The sequence below is a fragment of the Oxyura jamaicensis genome, chromosome 4 (assembly GCF_011077185.1).
Source record: "Oxyura jamaicensis isolate SHBP4307 breed ruddy duck chromosome 4, BPBGC_Ojam_1.0, whole genome shotgun sequence".
Lineage (NCBI taxonomy): Eukaryota > Metazoa > Chordata > Aves > Anseriformes > Anatidae > Oxyura > Oxyura jamaicensis.
Genome location: NC_048896.1, coordinates 78,248,800 through 78,256,473, shown reverse-complemented (window position 1 = coordinate 78,256,473; position 7,674 = coordinate 78,248,800). Strand labels below are relative to the sequence as shown.

General features: G+C 37.6%; 1 long non-coding RNA gene across 1 annotated transcript in view; it reads right to left on the bottom strand.

Moving 5' to 3' along the window:
• Positions 1 to 6,055: 6,055 nt before the first annotated feature.
• The window catches only part of LOC118167207, an 80,689-nt gene continuing 79,070 nt past the window's right edge, over positions 6,056 to 7,674 (bottom strand). The window contains exon 3 of the long non-coding RNA XR_004751008.1: positions 6,056 to 7,196. This is a non-coding gene — a long non-coding RNA (uncharacterized LOC118167207). The remainder of the gene's footprint in view (positions 7,197 to 7,674) is intronic.

Below are 7,674 nucleotides of genomic sequence, written 5' to 3'. Positions count from 1 at the left end.
AGGGAAGGGAAGGGAAGGGAAGGGAAGGGAAGGGAAGGGAAGGGAAGGGAAGGGAAGGGAAGGGAAGGGAAGGGAAGGTTGCAGTCCTAAGAAGCACCAGTAGGACCAAAAAAAAACAATAGTGCCTGACCAAGATGTACTCTACGAACTATTTTACTGATGGGTTAAAACAAGGCTTTCTGTTTTGGAGATGTCTGTGGGCATGTGGGCATGTTTCTGTTGATGCAAGTTTCCCTGGAATAAGCAAAGTTATATCCTCTTTTTTTTTTTTTTTTTTCCTTTTACCTTGTTAGCTAATGGTGTTAGTGCTTCAAGCTATGCCAAATGCCAAAGATGTTGCAAGAAAGCAAAATGAAAAGCATGAGGCAGTGGTTTAAATGTTAAAGGATGTGGGCAAAGCCAGTGGTGACAGATAAACAAAGGAGGAGTTCCAGGAAGGAATTGAATGAAAGAGCTTTTTGAAAAATAGGCAAGGGTGTGTGTACGTTGTGTGTGTGATTTAAACTTCCTTACTTCATTCTATTCATTTCTATATTTTCCACTTCTATGGAAAAGTACTCTGAACCATTACCTCAGACAATAAGCTTTGCAAAAACTTCCATGCAAAATTATCCTTTATTAGTGTTAAATTCCATCAAATACTTTTAAATTATTTCCCAGTCATTAACTATTTGAATACAAACAATCTATGTAGCAAAATGCAAATGAGGGATATTCAACCCACAGAGTGCTTCTAATGGGCTCAGAAAAGCTAACTAAAAAAGGCTAGCATGTTGCCAAAGGGTTCAAATTTGTCATACAGCAACTTCCACTTGAAAATATTTAGGGATCTGCATGCAGAAGAAAAGATTAAAATCACTGATGTAAATGATACTATAAGAAGCATTAGCTTTTTTGCATGGTTAGGGGCAAATCCTTTTTACTTATTATTCCAGGTTCCTTGTGAAGTGCCAATAGCTGCACTTGGTATTGTACAATATTCATACAGCCTCCAGAGAACAGAGCATGCATTGAAAAGGAAACAGTTGCAAAATAGACACTGTGCCTTGAAAAGCACAAAGGAAGTTATAACTAGGAGGGTTGACATTTTTCTCTTCTTTTATCTTTCCTGGACATCATCAAAAAAGGAGGCCTTAATTTTAAAGATTTACAATAGGGCATTTAAAAAAAGATGGATTCATGTTGTGACACTGTGCAAGCGGGTCACCGCGTCACAGGTCTTGCAAAAACCTGTGGCTCTATTTGCATTGTTAATGTTAAGTACCCATAAACAGACAATTGCAGTACATTGTTGATTCCACTAGAGGGGTCAATTGTTCCTGTATGATAAATGCTTAGCCGGAAGACTGGTAAGTGAATAGATTCTCAGTAATGCCTGCTGGTTGCCACTTCTTTCTGATCTCTAACAAACACAAGAAATTATTTGCCTTAATAGCAAATTAACAGACAGCTACCAGACTTTTATACATTTCATGCTTTACAAAGTCTATAGGAAAGTTTTAAATCTTATGACTTGTACTGCCATTCAGAGGTGGTAACTACTGCTATACTTTAGGATTTGTTATAAGCTTGCAGCCTCTTCCTCCTTTGGCGATGAATTATTTATTCTTTATGTAAATCAGAAGGTATGTTGAAAGAATTGGGATAGTAAAGACAAGATCTGGAGGCTGCTCCTCTAAATGGTATTTACCTGGCTCTGGGAGATGTCAGAGTCCTGCCGAAGTCAGTTCAGCAGTCTGGCTGATAATATGCCCAATGCAATAGCTAGCCAGAATGTCACAGTCTGAAAAAACTTCTAATCATTTTTAACTTACAGAATTTTAAGCAGCATTATTTGCTTTCAGAAAGCTATCAATAACCCTGAGTTTATAATTATACCTTTGTTTTGTGTAGCAGTCAGTTATAAAGGAGCCTGGCTAGAGGGAGGCATGCTAAGACTCCCTGTCTTTGTCTTTCAGGAAGAGGTGGAATACAGGCCAAGATTTCCTCTACTTATTCCTTTTGCTTTTCCTAATCTGCTCTTCTACTGGGTACCTGCTTCAGCAGCTAAGAAAGCATTGGAGGAACAGGAAATCGAAATGCTGCAGTACAAAGTGTGGTTAATAATATTTATTAATGCATGCACAGAACTATTAAATTAAAAAAAAAAATTAATGGAGGTCAAAAGACAGCTTCTAATTCTCTTCAGGCAAAAGAAAGAATTTATTAAAAAGCAGAAAAGGTATCCACAGAGAAACTTTCCCCATTTGCGTTATGTGCATGAAATATAGACATCATCTTGACATTCAGTTGATGAAAGAGAAGAAAAGAAACTAAAATTAACGCTCAGGCAGTTAACATTAGCCACATTATGGGAGGGGGGACAAAAGCCCTGCATGCTCTGTTTGACACAGGCTGTTCTAAAGATCTGTTAAAGTTTGCAGAGTGCCATTTCCTAAGGAATCTTTTTGCAGAACCAGCTTTCATCATACCATATCTTCAGTAAAGATAATCTTGGCATGGCATTATTTTACACAATGCAGCAAGCTGAAAATCTGAAGAAAGGATATCCAGATCTTCTGGCTGTGTGGATGTGACACAAGAAATTGGAGCACGAGAAAAAGAGTCACAAGCATGCATCAAATATGCCTTTTATTAGTGAAGGCATTCTTCTCTGCTGACAAAAATATTTGTTCAAATTTTCATATCAAGACAAGATTCAGGTGTAGTTGATCAAATAACCTAAAGCTGCCTGATAACTTAAATAAATTCTCAGGAAGCACCTCAAGTATTTTTTAATGTTCTGCATGCTGGCAAGATGATTCTCAGTATGGTTTCCCTGCAAAATCTGCATGAGGAGAAAAAGTAATATGGTTTGAACCAATTACTACTTTTGAACCAATTGCTACTTTTTATAGAGACAGCTGTGCAGGAAAAAAAAAAAAAAAAAAGAGTTTTAAAATGTCATGGTGGTTCTACAGCCACCAAAGCCAACTGCAAGCCTCCATAGTTTTCTCACAGAGATTAAATCTATGCATGTATGTAAGGATAACAGAAAGGGTGGGTACAGCCTGAATCTTTCTGAACCTTTTAAAATAAGGGATTTGTAGAGGCTTTGGGCAGGACCCTCTGCATACAGGTACATTTCACCGTGGCAACAAACCAGAACTGTTTTCTCAAACAGGATTTTTTTTTATCCACTTATTTTTCCTGGATTAAACTCTTTGTGCTTCATCAGTCTTGTTAAAATCTGACATTATTTCCCCTGATATTAACCCCCAATTTATCATTTACTCAAGACTGTGCAAGGTTTCATCCTGGGAGTAGGTTTTTCCTTTATCCATCTCCTTAAAAGCATAATTATCCTTTTGTAGGAGTTTGCTGTGATCGGAGGTGTTCCTGGCTTCATGAACACACACGAAGATGAGGATCTTACATTCTAATTATAATTTCAAACAATTAAATGCGAGGCCTGAGACTAGAAGCAAATCTTTAAGAACCAAGAAACAATACTGGCAAGAAATACAAGGAACTGCAAGTAGCGGTCCAAGTTCAGTCATGTATAAAATTTACAGCACAGCTGAAGGGCAGGTCTATCATTTTCACTTTCCAGTTTGGCTTGTATTATTGAAAAAGCTGTGGTTTAAATCCAGAAGGCTCAGGCCTGTATTCATCACCTTACAACATCCTCAGCAGGACCCTTTGTCCCAAGCTCAGTGCTGTGCTAGCACAGCTGTGCAGCTTCTGCCCTGGAGCTGGCTCCAGCCTTGCCAGTTCAGAGAGAAGGGAATATTCCACCATGCAGACATCTCATATAAGTATACAGATTTCCCCTTTCCTTCTTTTCATTCTGAATAACCTCACCTGAAAATATTGGACTGAAGGCTAGCATTGAGCTAATCAGCAAACAAAAGTTTTTTCACAAAAATTATCTGAAGGGGTATTCATAGCAAGCTCCCGGCAAATGTGCTAATCCAATCTGTTGTGTAAATATTACGTCTGGGACTGAGAGAGCCTGTGTGTGTACAGTATGAGATGATAAATCCAGGGTGTCAGGCTGTATGTGCACAGCAGTACATGCAATGGAACCCTTGGACAAGGGCAATGGCAAACTACGAATGTCACCAGTGATGTCACAGGCATCTTAAGGTGTGAGGAATGCTCTGAAATCATGCCTCCATGGCATTCCTTGGACAAACTTTAACTCCTGGGCTTTTCTGTTTCTGCAGCTTTGTGCATCACAAAACCTGCAGCTTGTACTTAATTGGTATGAATCGAGTGCTATTTCATTAACAAGGCGTTTTTGTGCTACCATGTCTTGGCAGGATTTAGAGATGTAGAAGATCCAACATCCCAGTCAAGTTGTCTTTATTTCATGTCTATTCTCACAGAATCACAGAGTTACAGAATGGCTGAGGCTGGAAGGGACCTCTGAAGGCCATCTGGTCCAACCCCTGCTCTAGCTGGGCCACCCATCAGGCTGCCTAGCCCCGTGTCCAGGCAATTTTTGAATATTCAACCTCTGATATTCAGAGGCCAGTGTCAGATAACAAGATGAATGCAATACATCTCTACAATGAATCTCAATAATATTTTGTGAATATTTTGGTTGGGTTTGTGCAGTTTCAGAAAGCAATGGCAAAGTCCTGCTGTCTGCTTTGATAGATAGATGTTCCTCCTTGCAGGAAGCCCAAGGTAGCAGGGAAGCAGGGTCCATGAACAAGGAGTCAGACATCAAAAAAAAATTGCTGTAGAGGGTTGTTGTTGCTGATCTTTTGTATCCTGCTCATGTGGGACACCCACTCAGTGGATGGCATCCCTTAGGCAGGAACGCCACCCACTAGATTAGGTTGCTCAGGGTCTCATCTAAATTGGTCTTGAATATTGTAATTTTGTATATTGTAATCTTGAATATTGCAGTCTTGTATATTCCTAAAAGGTGTGTTTACCAACTAATAAGTCTAAGGAATTCCATCACTTTTAAACTATTTGCAAGTCAACTATTCTTTCAACATTTTCTTTGGGATAACAATTTATGTAGTGTTTTAAGCTGCACTCACTTTTTGACTTCATGTCTTCATGCTCTAAACCCACCACCCACCCACTCACCCCCACTCCTTACCCTCAATCATTTCTTCATGTCTTGAGTTACTAGATGGCTTGTTGTTGTTGCTGTTTTCTATCAGCTATTGGTAAATGAATGTCTTTAATGCCAGACCAAATAACTTTTTCTCTTTTTCTAAATTGGGTTGCCTATGACAGTAGGTTCATGGAAATTTCGTCTGTTCATTTCTTTTCATGGTAGAGTCCTTTATCACATTAACACCTCTCCTTACACAAGAAAGGAATTACAGGTTATATTGTTGTTGTGACAGTTTAGCTGTCTGTGTCTGGATTTTGGCATTGCCAAATAAGTGGTATGAATTTCCTCCTTTCATTCTCCAGGATTACACTACTACATTTTTTTTCCTGGTAGGTAGCACCCAGGAAGGGCATAAATCTGGAAATAAAATGTTTTTGTGGTATTCTTTACATCCCTCTGCAAAAATGGCTAGATTTACATGCCAACCTGGCACTCCAGTACTTACATAAATGGCCTAATTAAAAAATAATTATTATTGTTGTTGAATATCTAAAGTTTCCCACTGAATGGAATGAACTTAAATTCTCAGATCAAACAGAATTAAATAAAAACTCCAAGGTAAATGCTAGAATATGTAACTGAATCTAAGCAGAAACCCAAGAAATAACTGCTAATTAACGTTGCTATATGGAGTTCTGTTATTTTTACATCATGTTAAATCCTATTTAGTGAATATATTTAAATACTTGCACCTACAACATTGGTATGTTAATGTAAACTATTGCTAAATAAAAGTCACAGAAATATGCATGTCCATCCCAATTATGAGGAGATGTAGCTTCAACCTTTGTCTGTATCTTTTTGCAATGATTTGTAATCTGCACTCAGTGCATTAAGATTTGTTAAAGAAAATTGAAATGATTTCCATTTATAAAGAAATAACAACAGTGTTTCAATTTGCTTCATTTTTTTAATTAGGACTTTTAATGGGTCATTATTTTCCCAGCTCTGCTTCAGATTTGAAAAGTACTTTTAATCAGGAACATAATTTGTCTGATATACCATAGCAAAAGAGGGAGATGCATAAACATGAGTATACAAGCGATGTTGAAAAATAAACTATGGGATGTTTTCCTTATATGCCTGTTTCATGAAACATTTGTTGAATGATGTTTATTTATCCTGTTGGATTTGTTTATGCATTTTTTCCATAGAAAATGTCTAAAATTTCAGCAGGAAAAATAAGAACTGAGATTTTAATAAATCACATTGTTCAAATGTAATCTTACAGGCAAAGTCCTCTAAGGTATTTAATAAAGTAGGCCAGAGAACTCTCCTTTGTGGATAAAACTCTGTTGCAACTTCCAAGTTGTTGGTGAGATAGATCTATTACATTATTAGCTCTGGGGTAAGGTTTCCCAGTGCTGCTAAAATATGCTCAATTTAAATTCTATATTATATCACCCTGTCTGAATAATTTTATATCTATATTTTACTTTTAAATGCTTAGCTGACTCATGTATTTTAAAGAATTCTAAACATCTTTAAAAAAATTATATACATTTTCATGTTACCTTTCTTTTTTATTACATTTAACTAGAATAGGAGGAGGATCAAGACCAAGGTTAAAACCAGGGGTTGCACTGTATTTATATTTTGCTCAATACCAGCACTTAAGAACAGAGGCCAGGCATTTAAAAATAGGCTGAAGGGGATGAAAAGATTTAGAAGGGAATGCCTGGCAATCTCAGAAACTACCAGGTGAGTCATAGCTCTGCCACTGCAATGAGCTCTGGTCAGGGAAATTGGTAAAATTTAGCTCAGAAAAAGGAGACAGCAAAAATAAAGAGGCAGAGTGGGGCTGTATTTCAATATTATTAAGAAATCCTTCCCACTTTGACCTGCATCTACAGAGTCTTCCAGCATCCATGTAGATCAGTACAGGATTCTGGCATCAGCCTGAAGGTTTCTGTGGTGGTACTAGCTGTGACTCTCGGTAAGATGTCCCACACTAAGTGGAACTGGTTGGTAGCTCAGCATACTGCCTCCAGGTCTGTGCCCCTCTTGTACCAGATAGTATGGACAAAGCACATATGTTTACACGCCCATGCAGACCACTTAATACTAGTTTGTACTCTAAGAAAGCACGAAGTGATGCCCATACAGGAGTTGTGCCAAAGAGACTTAGATTTAAGGCAATTACATAAATTCTTAGGGTTGGATTTAGGAAATTTTCACGTGTGAAATTTTTTTGTTTGCTTCTCAATGAAGAGGGATTTGATGTTGCTGGAAGTGGCATTTGTTCTCAAAGAGGAAATTTCTTTGTTCAAATACTCCATCATACCAATGAGAAGTATTCCCACAGAGGCTTCAGTTAAAACTCCAGTCTGTGTACAAACCAGACTGTAGAACTGTAGTACCTCTCATAAGGAAAGGATATATATAAATTCAGCTTCTTGGCCAAATTTGAGCTCAGGTAAGAATATTCCTTTTTCCCAAGATAACTGTGACTTTCAAAGACTGTACTTAATCTCTAGTTCTGTACTAAATTATACCAGATTAGTGCCCGACGATGACTACACTTTCGTTTAAAAAAAAAAAAAAAAAAAAAA